This window comes from Parasteatoda tepidariorum, chromosome 1 (genome assembly GCF_043381705.1).
Source record: "Parasteatoda tepidariorum isolate YZ-2023 chromosome 1, CAS_Ptep_4.0, whole genome shotgun sequence".
In the NCBI taxonomy this organism is placed as follows: Eukaryota; Metazoa; Arthropoda; class Arachnida; order Araneae; family Theridiidae; genus Parasteatoda; species Parasteatoda tepidariorum.
Window position 1 is genome coordinate 23,676,654 of NC_092204.1, and position 16,042 is coordinate 23,692,695.

At 27.6% G+C, this 16,042-nt stretch overlaps 1 long non-coding RNA gene across 1 annotated transcript in view; it reads left to right on the forward strand.

The window, feature by feature from the left end:
- The first annotated feature begins 3,268 nt into the window (after positions 1-3,268).
- The window catches only part of LOC122270338 (uncharacterized), an 18,938-nt gene continuing 6,164 nt past the window's right edge, over positions 3,269-16,042 (forward strand). Inside the window, exon 1 of the long non-coding RNA XR_006225740.2 lies at positions 3,269-3,437. This is a non-coding gene — a long non-coding RNA (uncharacterized lncRNA). The remainder of the gene's footprint in view (positions 3,438-16,042) is intronic.

Below are 16,042 nucleotides of genomic sequence, written 5' to 3' on the forward strand. Positions count from 1 at the left end.
ACTTTTTTTAAAATTTACCAACTAGTTAAAAATAAAATTCATCACATCATTCCATCAAGAATTTAAGTTTAATTGGAGCTATATTATTTTGTTTACCATAAAACAAATCATCCTATCTTTGATTGATTTTTTTTAGTAATTAAATGGAAAAATCCTGAATTTACGGGGCATATCTTTCACACATATGCAAGCTTTGGGGGAATATTTGTTTTCTAAAAATGCTGAGTTTTATACACAGGGTGTGCCTAGCAAATGTTTACATGGTATTTAAATCATTTAAGTTTAAATGCACGAGAAAATTGCTCTTGATAAATAAGTAAAATGAATTTTTAAACAACTGCTACACATACTAGTTTGAGGCCGATGAACATTGCTTTTGAAGTACAGATAGTATTACCATTAAATTAAACATCTCAAAGAGAATGCTTCGATCTAATATAATTTTACTCCTTTAGATCTAAATGAATTTCTACCAAATGAATTTGAAGCTGATTGATTCGCTTTGAATACTGAACTGTTTAACTATTCCGAATCCTATACAAAGCCGTTTAGATGACAAATATCATTAGATCTCATTAAATTTTGTTTTCTATCATATTAAGAAAATCTTCGTTTTAATCCGTCACGTAAAACATTATAATAGGTAATACTTATGCCAAAAATTGTCTTGAGATATAGACTATGCTTTAAATACCTAATCTACAAAAATGCTATAAAACGTTAACCTTACTCATAAAAAAACTAAATAAAATTGTCGTTTGCTATTGTCAAACCGACGTGGTATTGCCTTTTCACACGAATGAAGTTTTACGGACTAAAAAACTGAACTTTTTAAACGTTTTTAATTATTAGGGATGCTTTTCAAAATATTATGCGTACTTTCTATCTATGCTTTAAATGTATAAGTATCAAATGCCAATCAGTAAAAATTCCACTTATTCTTATCCATAAAACCACTATGTAAAATTGTAGTTTGTAACTGCCCCTTTGCCGTGGTATTGCCTTGTCTGTAAGATGAAATTATCTAATACAAAATTGGGAGAAATATTTTTATATACTGAAACAAAATGTTTTGAAACAAAATGTATACAAAAAATTAAATTGTATGCAAATATTGAGTGAGGCAATATGGTAAAAATAAATGATAAAAATATAAGTGTCCTTATTATCTTGATTTATATGCACAATTATCCTAATAACTGTACTTTTTTTAAGCTTTCTTAAAATCGAACGTGCATCTTTAATTGATGAAGATTTATTCAGATTTTTAAGTCACTGTTTAAGAAAACTATTTTCTGCTGCTGAAACAAAGTAGGTAAAAAAAGACAATTTAAACTTATTAATACTAAAAAATTAACTACTTCCTATTAAACTTTTTTTAAATTCTTTTTCATAAAATTGAAACTACAGAACTAAACCATACTGCATAGTTAATTAAAAAACTAATTTTGATTTAACATAAATCTACTATTGTATGATTTGTAAATACTATTTCCCTCTATAAAAATGCTGTTTCTCTTAAAACTATTGTTAATACACTCTTAGGGTCAGCAGTTGGACTGAAGGGTATAGGACATCCGAAATCCATTTGACCTAACGCCAACATTTCAAATCCAAGTTCATCTTTAGTTCCATACCGAGACTCAGAAACATGAAAAGAGATCCACTATTTGCTCTTTTTTTGAGAAATAATACTGCAAAAAATAAAGTTAAATAATTTTGCTTATAAATTAATCAATAAAAAGGCGGTTAGAATTTAATACAACCCTGTAACTGAAAGATTTATGTGGTTAAAAAAATTAAGCAACTTAAAGAAAATAAGAATAAAATTAGATTTCGAAATTCGTTTTGTAGCGACATTAAATTATAAGTAGTTGTGCACTTGTAATGGATAGAAAATTAAACGTAACATTTATTGTTGAAAGAAAAGAAAAGAGATATTTAGATAATTTTTTTTTTATAAAATGGGATAAAAATTAAATGGTTGATTTAGTTTAATTAGAGGAGAATTAGTAATGACTGAAACATTAGTAAGAAATTTATAAATTAAAGAAAATTTCGACGATGTAAAGGTCTATGTTAGGTCTATGTTTAATATTAGGAACATGTAATGACTATAATGGCATCACAGTTAAGTTTCTCTATTAGAAATGTATAATGATACAGTTATGTCATTTTTTTTATAATCTTGTACTGTTCACAAAAATTCTAAGACACTGTAACTTCGAATTTTTTTTTGCAAAAGACGTTGTTGCTGTCCCTCTTCATCTTTTTTTAAGAGATTTTGGTGAAATTTCCTTCCCAAACTTTTTATGTTTTATCTTCATGGTTTCAATTAATGTATGATAAGTCTCTAAAACAATATAAAATTCCATTTCAAACAATATAAGTCAGAAATTTGTTGAAAAATCAACCAAAAACATACTTGTGATTTAGAAATTGTCAATAAATGCAGCAAGCAACTGTTTTACTGAGCAGTTTTATAAGTCAAATGGATATACAAAAATTAAATGTGCTTTGGATGGTTAGCGCGAATAAGTTTTGTAATTTGGCCGAAAGAATCTAGTCACCAAGCAGTATGGAGGCATATAATAAGATTAGACTGGCAGCTTTTTTTTTCACATGCTTCAGTGTTATAAAACCATGTTTTTTGATTAAAGTTTTTTTCTTCTACGTGTTTTATATTTCACTGTTCATTCATTTTCTTAAGTCGTCTAAATTAAGCTGAAAAATCAGAAAAATATAGTAAGGAAAGATGGTGTTTGAGAAACATGCTTCTATAAAAGCTGACATAAAAAAAATCTTAATACTCAACTTTGCACGGTATCATACAATCATATCAAAGCGTTATCACAAATGAATTATATTTAAAAAAATATCGATATTTTTTAATTTTTCTTTTAATTTTATCTAAATTTATTATATGTACTATTATTTATGTTTATATTTAATTTAAAGTATAAACAATATCAAAGAAAGCTCAAATGTTAATACGTATTATAAGAGATAAATACATTTTTATACTTCATAGAAGTGCATTTTATACAATTATTTATTTTTATTTTTACTTCAATTCCAGGATCCATTTTTTTACCGAAACAATGAAGGAAAAAAATATCATTTCTTATGAGTGCAGTTGTTTTGAGTCTTAACGGAAATGAAAGGTAGTTTTAGTTAATGGTTATTACATCTGTAATTGCGTATTAAATGACGTTGGAGACTTGGTTTCTCCCTCGATAACAATCTTTACGTGGTATGTAATGGGTTATAGTTCTCTTACAAGATATTTCCCTTTGTTAAAAAATAGTACTTTAAACAGAGTATTTTCGGTCAATATATCTTTTTTCCTAGTAATTCAGAAGCATTCTATTGCATTTTCCTTGATTCTTATATTTGATTTTCGTCAATATGAGATGATTAACATTTTTCTATCACAGGTAATTTTTAATTTGTAATATTTGTTATTCCCATGTAAGATATATCTTTTGTTCAAATTTAGTTAACAAAAATGAGAGGTTTTGGTCAATAAATTTTTTTCTAGTAGTTCACATATTCTGTTAAAATGGATGCTCATACATCACGAAAGATTTTTTTTTGTTGTTTCTAATGAAACTAATTCCTGGTAGGGGAGAGTCGGGTAGCTCCACCCCTTTAAGGAGTATTGCTTATATTTCTGTATAATATTGAGTAATAATCAATACTTTTGTATGTTTCTATTGTTTTATCGACTAATTAAATAATGCAAAAAGAATAAACCAAAAAAAAAAATAGTTTAACTTAAAAATATAGAAATTTAAAAAAACATGTCTTTCAGCTATTTTCAAAATGTGTCGGGTAGCCCCGCCCAGTTACAAAAATTACGTTTTTTGACTGTTTTTTCAGGTGTAAATGAAAATGACCAATGTATTGACAATAAATAAACCTCGTTTATCATTTTTGTCTAAATTATTTTATTTATTACATATTTATACACTTTTAGTGAATTCTATCATTTAATAACAATCATTTAATAACAACAATATTTGCTCTTAAAAATGCATATAACATTCAAATTTGGAGCAATAAAATAATAATCTTTTCAACCGTACATTTATCGACGAAATAAAATTGGGCGGTGATTGAGCGGGGCTACCAGAAATCCAATATTTTTGAAAATTTGTAATTACTCGAACAATTTTTCACATATAAACTTCTTTCTTCGTGCAAATTAAACTTAAGACTACATACTTTAATGCTGTATGTATAAAAAAAATTATCTTTTTAGTATTGAAATGAAGTTTAATCGAAACATTCAACCAATTTTTCTTAATTTCATGACTACTGTATTCAACATATTTTAAAAACTATTGTTTCCTATGTTACCAGCTGCATAAATACTTGAAACTTTGAAAATAATATTTTTTTATATAACAATTAATGTTCGATGACCCATTGACTTGAAAAAATATTCTATACATATGAAATTGACAGTGGGTGGGGGTACCGGCTGGGTGGGGCTGCCCGACTCTCCCCTATATGCTAGGAGAAAAAGTTTCGTCAAAGAGACGAAATAACTATCGTTACTTTTTCGAGCGGACGAATTTCTTCAAAAATAACAAAATATTAAATTTCCCAAAAAAAATCATACGACTGCTGAATCGTCAAAACTGAGAGTTTTATCTCTGTTAGTGTACATTACGTTGCTTAATATTTGTGCACCTAATATTCATTAATATGAGATGAGGAGTATTTTTGTGTTGAAGGGAGTTTCTAATTTTCTGTCTTTATTATTCAATTCTTTTCCTTTATTCAGATATACTTCTTGAAAAAGTATATTTTNTATATATATATATGCATTCATAATGCATTGTTCAGCACAGACGTAGGTATTGCAATGAAATATTTCTTCATTCTTCTAAAGTTTTTTTTTAGCATTTCTTATCAATATTTAGTATCCCCATTTTCACAATACTGCAACATTTATTTTTATATTTATGAAGCCATATTTATTTTTTATAACTGTAAATTTAAGATAAATATCCTTCTCAATTAGAGATAACTGTTCGTAAAACAACTAAATTTACCCGTTTTATATGAATATATGGGAAACGTTTAGTCAAATAACCGTTACAGCATTAAGACAACTTTATTAGGTTTTTAGTAAAATTGATTTTTTGGTTAAACCATATTATTAGTGCATTAAAATTACGGTTCGAATTTTCTGATACCTTAGTATCGTTTAATACGTTATAATTATTTAGTCATTTCAGGTAAAACACAGTATCTTGTAATCAAGTTTGTGACTCACATTAATGGGATTGAAATTTGCATTGAATTAACAGTTACAGATAATTTAATCCAAATTTTCAGTATGAAAAGAACTATCTTAGATTGTAATTATAAGAAAAAAAGGAAACAACTATTAATTTCTGTATTGTACGAAAAGTAAAAATGTAATGCAAAATAAATCGCTCAATTTATCAAAAATTAAGTAACTCAATGTTTCTAGTTTATGAAATGAAAAAAAATTCTACACAATTATATTTCTTTCAATTAATTCATGAATTTTATTAATTCTTTAAAATTATTCTAAGCAATTATATTAGTTTTTCCAAATTGCTTTTTATTATGAAAAAATTACTTTTTGCTTGCTTGTGATTATTATTTAAAATAATAATTTAATTCATAAGTAATTTTTCAGCTTAGAAACAAAGGCGAATGAATAAATATACATTTCTTAAATAAATATTAATTTAATAATGAATATGAGTTGAATTTAAGATATCCAACTTGCATATTAAGTATTTTCTGAATTGCACCGAAACTCGGGAATATTGCCTCTCAAAGTTTGTCTAACATGAATGAATGTCTTGAGGTACATAAACTCGGAAGATTTCCAATCTTCCGACTTTAGACTTTGATCTCAATTTATTCTGTCCAAGTCGAAATGCTCCTCCTTTGAGTTTCAGAAACCTCCTCGATTACCTAATTTTCCGCTACAACTCTGGAACAGTAACATAAAATTCTCTTGCAACAAGATTCGGCTACATCTAAAACAGTCTCAATAAAACCTTATATTTTTACCCAGCTTATTGGACGTGGGAAATTTCTTCCCCGTTGTCAAACTCTAAATTAGAATGAATGGAGGTAATATATGTTGTAGTGTTTTATGCTTGGTTCTTAGTTAAATGAAACGAAATATATTTATTTCAAGATATATAAAATACGACAGCTTAATAAAATAAAGTCTAAGGAGTTGTTAGCATAACAGCAGTTAATTTTTAAAAAAAATGATTTAGACAGTAAGAAAGTTGGGTGATGTGAGTAAATTACAAATATCTAGAAAAAAAAGAGATAGTTTTAGCGAATACACTTTAATTGCGGTTTTACAGAAAAGTAATTTTTTCGTTATTCGAAAAGCATCTTAAAAGCAGAAACACAGAGACGCTGAATAAAATTACAAACAAGCTAACGAAAGATATATTTGTTTTGATCAATCAAAACTGGGAAGGAAGCTTAATAAAAAGTAATCAAGGAAAGAATGAGAGAAATGCAAGTATGTAATGGGGGTAAGGTTGTAATTCTAATTGTATAAACATTAGAATAAACGAGTTTCCAAACATTATGAAAATATATTATGTTATCAGAAAGGTTGTTATTATTATTTTTTTTAAATTTTTAAGTAACAGAATGTTTCCTAGAAATCTAGATCACTCGGTGAAGAACGCTAATGAATGATTTTGGCAGAAAAAAAGACTAAAAGTTATGATAAGTTTAGCCTCATTAGATAATTCAACATATTGATTTTAAACTTGTCATTTATGTGCTTTAAATTAAAGTTTAAGGATGCATTTAGTTTTCCAACATATGCTATAGCCTACTCACAAAGAATTTGATTAATTGCTCTTTTATGACTCATGTGTTCATTATGGTACATGTTAAGGTCATTTTTATAAAAGCTTTAATTTTATATATATAAGACAATAATAAATAGCATTATAAATTATTGTTTATAACTAATGTTTATGAAATCATTTTTAATAACGCTAACTTCTTTCGTCAAGTCAGAGGCCTTTCATTTGAAGGTAAAAAAAAATAAATTATTTCTTAAAATAGAAGTAATTATCTTCAAATGGAAAATATTGAGCAATCAGGCTTCTAGAGAAATTAAAGCTATCTTAACTTCTAGGAATCGTTAATAAAGTTTTAAAAAAATGCAGTATATCAGTATTGGAGAGATTTTTTGCTGTTTAAATATTATTTTTTCCTTGAATATATAAACATAAATGAAAATACAGCAACAGTCGACACACAACATATATTTATGTCGTAATAAATTGAGCGTAAAATTCTAGGAGAGATTTTGCAGAGCAAATTTTGATTGTTGAAAAAAAAACAGTCATAAATTTCCAATTTATATTTCAATAAACATGCTGACAGAAAAAAGGGGAAAAATTAATTTAAATTTTTGAAATAAATTCAAGATCATCCTTAAAGTTTTTAGTTCAACTTTCCTTGGTTTCATATTGGCTGTATCTTTTCAATTATTATTTTTTTTTCCAATAAGTAAATATATACTGATTTCTTTTATGCATATACTGTAAAACTTTTGATCGCTAGATTACTGCCAGTTACCAGCAACCATTAGCTAACATTAAAAATACATTTCAGACCGTAAAACTTGCATGACCATAAAAATACAGATCACAGATTCATTCGTAAATTTATTCTCGTAAAACAGATGACCACTAACAGAAAATTTGCATCATGCTAGTTGTCTTCAGTACGAAACTGTACATTGCTTGGGACACAAATGATTTATAAAGCAAATTAATTGAAACAGTAAAAAAATGAGAATTTAATATATTGCTATTTTTAGAATAGTTAGAGATTCACGTATTTGTAGTCCAAGACGAGTAAAATAGAAGGGATGCAAGGATCCAGTTGGGTTCAGACTCGGCATCATCGTGCCTGTGGATTGAGAATGTATGTCCGAATTGAGCTAATAAGCTTTATATTATAGGTGATAAATTGACGGTTAACTCTACTAATTTTACCGACATTTGTTTCAATTACGGCTGACCGCAAAGAAGAGAGCTTAAATTAAAAGCTATGGTCTTTCTGAAACAAATTAAATTATATTATTATTTTTCATGTTTAAAATATGTACGAAATAAAAAACTTTTATGCACTTATTTTAATTGTTTAATATTCTAATGCCCGAACGTTATAACACAATTACGATATCCCATTCTTCATTATCAAATATATAATGATGTATTTAAACAACACATTTTTTCTAAACCATCAATTATTAATAAATGTACTGAATTAATTTTAATGATGCCATCTATTTTAAATCTATAGATAAGGAGAATTATATTTACTCCGTTACAATAGAAAAGTTTTACGGTGCATTCAATCAAACTTTTGTTTCAAATGCTGACATGATCATACGAACTCCATTGAACAAAAACAATTAAATATTTATTCTCTTTTACTAACAAAACAGTTACGCATCCAAGCACAATGTGCATTTCAAATTAATTTGTTTTGAAAACAAAGATTAGGTTCAATGTAGCAGAAAATTCATACATCACTTTTGAAATCGGATATCTCCTTGTCTCGATTATTATGCTCATTAGCAATTAATGCATTTCTGCAACTGAAAAGATCAATTAGGAAATATTACCATAAATCACTTTAATTTGTTTTCATAAGCTTCTTATTTTGTTACCGTTATGTTTTGTAAGGCATTGAAAGAAATGCATGAGCTTGAAAGAATTTATTACATTTTAATTTTTGATAACAACTTAGTTCAAATTTCCTCTTTATGTAAGTTTCACTGAGTATTTTAATCTCTTAAAAAATAATGTTTATTTATAATACTCTAAGGCGTGAAAGAAAGATGATTTTACTTCAATTTCGATCAATTTTACAAATCATACAATTATATTTCAGTCTTAAATACAGTTAATAAAAAAGACGCTATTAAACAGTTCTGAGTTTGAATAGTTTTCCAAATGATGCTAAATATTTTACTGACTCTGTAAGGATATAATAAGAGATTGTAGTACTATTATGTGTACGATGGGTCTACTCAGCTAGGTTATGTCTGAGTAGACCCACTTACTCAGACATAAGTGGGTCTATTTGTAAAAACCAAGAAAGGCTTAATTCTTTTGAAATTGAAAAACAGATAGCTAAATTTTACAAAAAACAGCAAGAATATACTTCGAATGTTATAGAGAGTATCGCACCCACTTCTTCTAAGCATCAGAGTGGTGGAGTAGCAATACTGAACAGCAAAGGACAAGTAAAACAATCATGAATTATTGTGGCAGCCCTTGATGTGGAGTGTTGTTTTCTCAATAAGCGTAGAAGTAGCGGATTCAATACATTTGTGCTGTTTTCCCCATTTGTGTGCAACATTTTTGTAATTTAACAAGAAACAAGCCATTTCTTGAATTAAACACCTGAGCTCTGTATATGTATCAAATGCAAATTTATTTATTTACTGTTTTTTTACTTACTATTCATTTACTTACTATTTTTCATCACCCATAGTTACACTTAGATTCGAACTCAACTGCTAAAAAATAGCTTAAGGTAAAAAAAAATGAGACTGTTACAAAAAGTAATAAAAATTAAAATTTCAAGAATTTATTTAAAGTTACACACATATATATGCAAGCTTGTATAGTCATTACAATGAACGATTTATTATAAGACCTTTGTATGTTAAAGAACAGATTGTTCAAATTAAAGAATAACAATATAAAAATGCATCGATTGTAACGTGGGGTTAGCGGGTTCGAATACCGCAGTGTCTCAGGATGTGTGTTTGTGCTGTCTTTCTGTGTCTTTGCTTTCTTATGTCTTTGCTGTCTATGTAATGAGCGCACAAGCCTGCTAATGTGCGCATAACAATAAACAATTCAATATAAATTAATAGGCGCATACATGGTTGTGATCGAATAAAAATCCTTTACCTCTATGCTACCATTTTGGGATGTCGGGACTGACCCAATGTGTAACAGTTGAGTTGCTGTTTTATTTCAGCCACGTTCAGGTTTGTACATATACTAGTGTACGTTGTCATAGTTTTAAATGTTTGTAAATTTTAACTTATAGTTTAAGTTTAAAGAAATAATAGTTAACCGACGAGATCAAAAAGTTAACCAAGTGTTTAATAAATGAAAAAGATGATATAAAATTGTGCATTTCTGCGTCATCTCAAACTGTACTAGAAAAATTAAAATAACCTAATTTATGTTAAAATTACCAAAGGCTATCATATTTATTACCAGACAGCAAATAAAAACCATGATTTATTTTGCATTTTGCCATTAGGTGACTACTAAAGTGCTTTAGCAAAAAGTAAGCGTGCTTTTTGGTTTTCCCATAGACGAAACCGCAATAAATGTGACTATATTCTAGTAGTTTTGACTATACCTTTTTTTTTTCTCTTTCTATTGTACTAATTCTAATGAAATTTGTAAACCTGATTAAGGTTACTTCTTCACCTACGCCTAATAAATGTCATTCTTGCTTATAAAAAGTGCTTTAAACATTAGAATTTTATGTCCTTATAATTTGAAATGAACTTGTACTTCCATCTCTTGTAATTTTCAATTAACCATCAAGTTTTTTTTCTTCTTTTTTTAAAATAAATAAAGAGAAGAAAACGCGACAATCACTAATAAGGATATAAAAATTCTGACTTTCATTACAAGAATTTAATTAATCAGTGTAAAAGATAAGTAAATACAGTCATAAGAATGGGACATTACTCTAGAAAAAATATTAAAAGTTTTTTTTTTTCTTGAATGAAGTTTATTTTAAATCATTCATGCTGCATGAGAAGTATTTTCTCCATGAACATTTTTCACCAAGCCAAGATTCCATTTTAATTTTAAATTAGCTTTATTTAATTCTATTACTTTTAAATTAGATTTATTTAATTCGATTAATTTTTAATTAGCTTAATTTATAATTATCTATTCTATAGAATTAAACTATTGTTTAATCCCTTCTCATTTACTCTATATATTTCAGACGATGCGTTTTTCTTGAAATTAACCCTTATTATAGTACGTTATAGCATATATAAATACAGTTTTGAATGAGCTATTATTCATGAAACATAATGAATCATTCAATAAGGTCATTCTTTCTTAACATATATCGATTGATTTTCAAAATTTTTAATACTCGAACTATTCTAAAAAAAACTATTCGAATTTATAATACTCATAAATTTAATTAAATATTTATTATAGAGCATAAATACAGTTTTGAATGAGCTATTTTTCCTAATATAAATTCGATTCTCTATGTGCTAATATTCACAAAGCATAAAAAATAATTATCGGATAATTACATTCCTACTGAGCATCTATTGTTTAATTTTTCAAACTAGCAAATTTATAAAAAAGAACTATTCTAATTTATAAATCTTCATCTTATTAATTATTATTGTTAAAATTGTATAACAAATCAAAAGAAAAAAGGGTGGAAATAATTTGTTATTCCCTTTTGTTATTTCCGTCATAGATGAAAATATTGCATGTAATATGAAAACTTATGAAAGCTAATAATATAAAGCCAGCTTTAAAATCAATAGTATATGGTGCAATCAGTTTATTTTTTGATTGCAATTGTGGCAAATTTTATGAATTTAAAAATTATTATTTATTTCCTCATATATTACTGTTTAGCCTACATCATGCACATTTGAACGGATAATGGCAAGACCTGAGGCACATCTAATCGTTTCACTAAATATGGAACAAGAACAGAGCTAATAGCTGAATGACTTTAACGAAAACTTTAAAGACCTAATATGCTAGGAAGTTTTGTTATAGTGATTTGTGTTTAAATTTACTTGTTAATTTAACATTCATAAAAGTTTTCTGTACTTAATTCTAACAGGTAGTGAACTTAAGACAAATTTAACACAACATTAATTATACAAATTAATATCACAACATAAATAAAGTTTAAGGTTAGCCATGTTTTGAGGTATTCCTAGGTATTTTGAGGATCCCTAGTTTGGCTATATTTGTCTACAACAGCACCGTTTATTAATTTTTTGAGTAGCATCATAGCAATCTTGCGAAGTGTTCCGAATTCATTTGTTGTTTATTTAAATTAGCTTAGTTAAATTGAAAGAACATGTTGTATTGAAAATATTACAAGTATAATACGATTGAATGGTGTGTTAGTTCAAGCTTAGGCGTAAAAATAAGTCGGAAGTTGTTACTCGAAAGACTTACGATGATCCTAACTACGACGAATTTTATCCCTTAGATCCATCTACGCTTAGCTATACATGGTCAAACATCCATAGACCAAAATGTTACTGCTGATCCATGGAAGCTCCATTATTCTGAAAGTTTTGATCACCGTTATGTGCGGCTTTCGTTGTGCTGTACTTTCTGCTGATATTTTTATCAAGATAATATGTTTTTATCATTGAATATATAGTTATTATATGTTTAAAGTATATTTTATAGCCATCAGTCTCTTTATAAATGAAATAAGCAACTCATGGTTAAGTGATTTTCCACTCTTGACACTCTCTTGATATGGTTTCGGCAGTAGTTGATTTTTCCCCACTTAAGCGTCTTGCTGAAACATACTGTCGTGGGAAAAGAGGAAAAGAAGAAGATTTCAGGAAACCATGGTAACAAAAAAGGAAAAGTTTGAAGAGCGGGGAAATCAAGAAACCTTGAAACGCATATTCTATTTACAAACAATCCAGTTTTTGTTAAAACACAATACTTTTCTTTAATTTATTATCCAATGTCTTAGATAAACGTTATATACAGCGTATGCAATCCATACATTCATCCAACATATTATATAAATGTATTAGAAAACGTTCACTTACGTATATTTGGGAGACTTTACCTCTAAGGTGAAATGGCCATTCAATGTGTATTTATATTTCTGATTATACGGCTGAAATTCTATTTCATTCTTAAAGTAGTTGCTAAGAAAAATAAAATGTTTACTTAGTTGAAACGTGGATTAAAGTAATTATCGTAGCATTATATTATATATTATTTTTTAGTTTTAATTAATTTTCCTTCTCACAACTTTCTGTTCGATATCTCATAATAAATTTTTTTTTTTTTTTTAATAAAAATCATTTTAGTTTTTATACGTGGAAGTGTAAAGTGTTCATAAAACATTTGTATTTAAATTTTATTACCAGTTTGGTAGTATTTATGACATATTTTAAATTGAACTCTCCTTTTTACTTCTCCCTACCCTATCTTTAAGGCTCGTATTGATTTCTACTCATTATTCTAAACATTATTTAAATAGAAACTTTTTGGATACACAATTATTCTCCGTACATCACGTCTGTGGTGATACTAATTCTTTCTCATTCCATGTAATTGAATATTGTTCCAGTATTTCGGTTGGCTAAAATTAAAACTTCTGGTACAGGGTGTAGGGGTACTGAAGTACTGAATGATATCAAAATTAATGATCTCAGAAATGAAGAATGATAGAGAAATTAAACTAAGGGAGAAGTACCCTATTGTGATAACTGTAATGCAGAAAGTTTGGATTTTAGCTGCAAAATTTTCTAAAGGAGTTCTAAAAAAGAATACAAATGCCATGTGATGGTAATCTAACATGTAGTATTTCTGTACCAGAATAAACCGGTTAGTTCTCAGTCCTCTCTTGCAACTAGAACTAACCACCCTGGTTATCAAAGATTTCCTTCCCAACATGTTGGTAATTTTTGTTGAACCATTATTCAATTCTCGTCTTTAGTTTATGATAGTCTTTAGTTTAATATCAGTTAGTTCACCGCTGGGTTCCCTGTATATAACTAATAAAAATTGTTAATCAATATCCTGAAAAAAAGTCAATGTCATACTGTCAATGTCAAGTAAATAAAAGCCTGAACTATAAAAATCCGAAACTCTATTTAAATTCTTTTTCTGTACTAAGACCATCAAGTCCCCATAATTACTGAGAAAAATTAAAATAAACCCACTCATTAATTTATCGCAATACTATATATCAAAATCAAGATCTCATTTAGATCATTTGATTTTTGTTCCAAAAAAATATTTTTCGAATTATTTTTTACTAATGATCTCCGTCAATTATGCATTTCTTAATAATAAAAAAATCTTCAAGGCAATTTTTTTACAGTTATTAATTATTAAAAAAATAAATAAATATGTTCATAAAAATGTATTTTTTAAGTAATTCCTCTTATAGGATTTAATTTGCCGTTTCTCTAACTGGATCAAAATAGTTTCTCATTACAGGACGAAATTAATTTATAAAGTGAAAGAAATGAATAGAAACAAAATCAGGGAAAAACATTTTATTTTAATTTTCTTATTACTTCAAGCGGAGATTTTTTTAAAGTTTATTCTCTAATTATCTTTAAAAACAGTAAATTGGAACTAAGGGCAGAAAAAAATGAAACTTGTAATATTTGTTCAGCAACGATGTTGACATATTAGCGTGAGTAAAGAATTTTAAATGGATAGTTTCTATTTGTTCAGTTAAATTAATGATGTTTCGTATTTTTCTTGCTTTGAATTTCTTATCTGCATTTTAATAAAACATGAGATATTCCAACTGCTTTTATTTATTCTTGATTATGAACAAACTTAAAAACAAATTCTATTTGATTTTTAAGTGCAATATTTTCGTTCTCTTATAATTTTCATTTGATTGCTCTGCGCTTTAATTTCTCTCAGCCTATAAGTATTTACAATTTAACTAAAGTCAGTAAATATAGTATCTAAATACGTTTGAAGATACGCCAATTTATTGTTGAACTCTAATATCGGAACTATAAGTCTAAATAATAATTAAAAAAACGAATAAAGCACAAATAAAATACAGAAATGGATACTATTCAAAAATCAATTCACAAATTGCTGAGATTTTAAATAGATCTGGGTTCAAAGTCATGTTGCCCCTTTTAAATTAACTAAATTTTACCAATTTCGCTGATATTAAAGCTGGGGTATGTGGTATAGCGTATATTGAATAAACTAAACTTGTCTTTAAATTTCGATTTAAACAAAATTAAAGACATGCTCAAAATGATGATATAAATCGATCCTCCTTCATTCTACATAGCTGGTCAAATCACAGGGTTGGGTTTTCCTCAGCTCAATCAGCTAATGGGTTTTCCTCAGCTCATCTACCGAACTTGATTTCTGGGAATGATTTCATGTATTCAAAAATGTTGAGTTCCGTTAATGATCTTTCTAGTATTATACTCATCTCCAATGTTTGGAAATATATTCTAATTTGACTCTTTGTGCCCTGAGGTTCACGACAAAATCCATCATACCTATTTTTTAGCAACTTCTTCTGTATTATTTTGTAGTACCTTTTGCCTCTGTATCTATTGGTTGAACTCTCTTTGTATGTTAATATACGGAAGGAGGCTCTTGTTTTGATAATTGAAACTATTATACGATCATTCCATGTTTCAATTGTGCTTGATATACGTTTATTTTTATTTAAAATTTTATAATGAAAGGAAGGTTTCTTTTCGGTATCTGTTCTCTTACAATTCTTTTCATTTCGTTCATCATTTCAAGAACTAAGCATCAAAATGAATTTTTTTCTTCTACTTATAAACGTATATGTTTTAAGGTATTAATAGAGAAAGTTTTATGCTCACTCTTTCAATTGTCTGTATTTTAGAGGTACGATTAAGATACTTCCTCCTTCATCATCACTGCTTTGCCCTTTTTACTACGAGGGTTGCTATTTATATTTCTGGCCTTGGCAACAGTAAGTCTTGCTAGGTGACCGCAGATGATTTTAATCGAAAGATTGATATTTTTAAACATAAATTCAGCTGACGATTTTGTTGTCAGTGAATTGAAAAATTCTTCTCTTTCAAAAAATGGAATTGAATCGTTAACATTTTCGTGCCATTATTTTTCATAACTTTCGACGTGGATTGTCAAGACAAGAGTGCTTCGATGAACTTAATTCTTTATTCAGCAATAAAGCACCATCCTACAGCACTGTAAAAAATTGGTATAACGAATTTAAT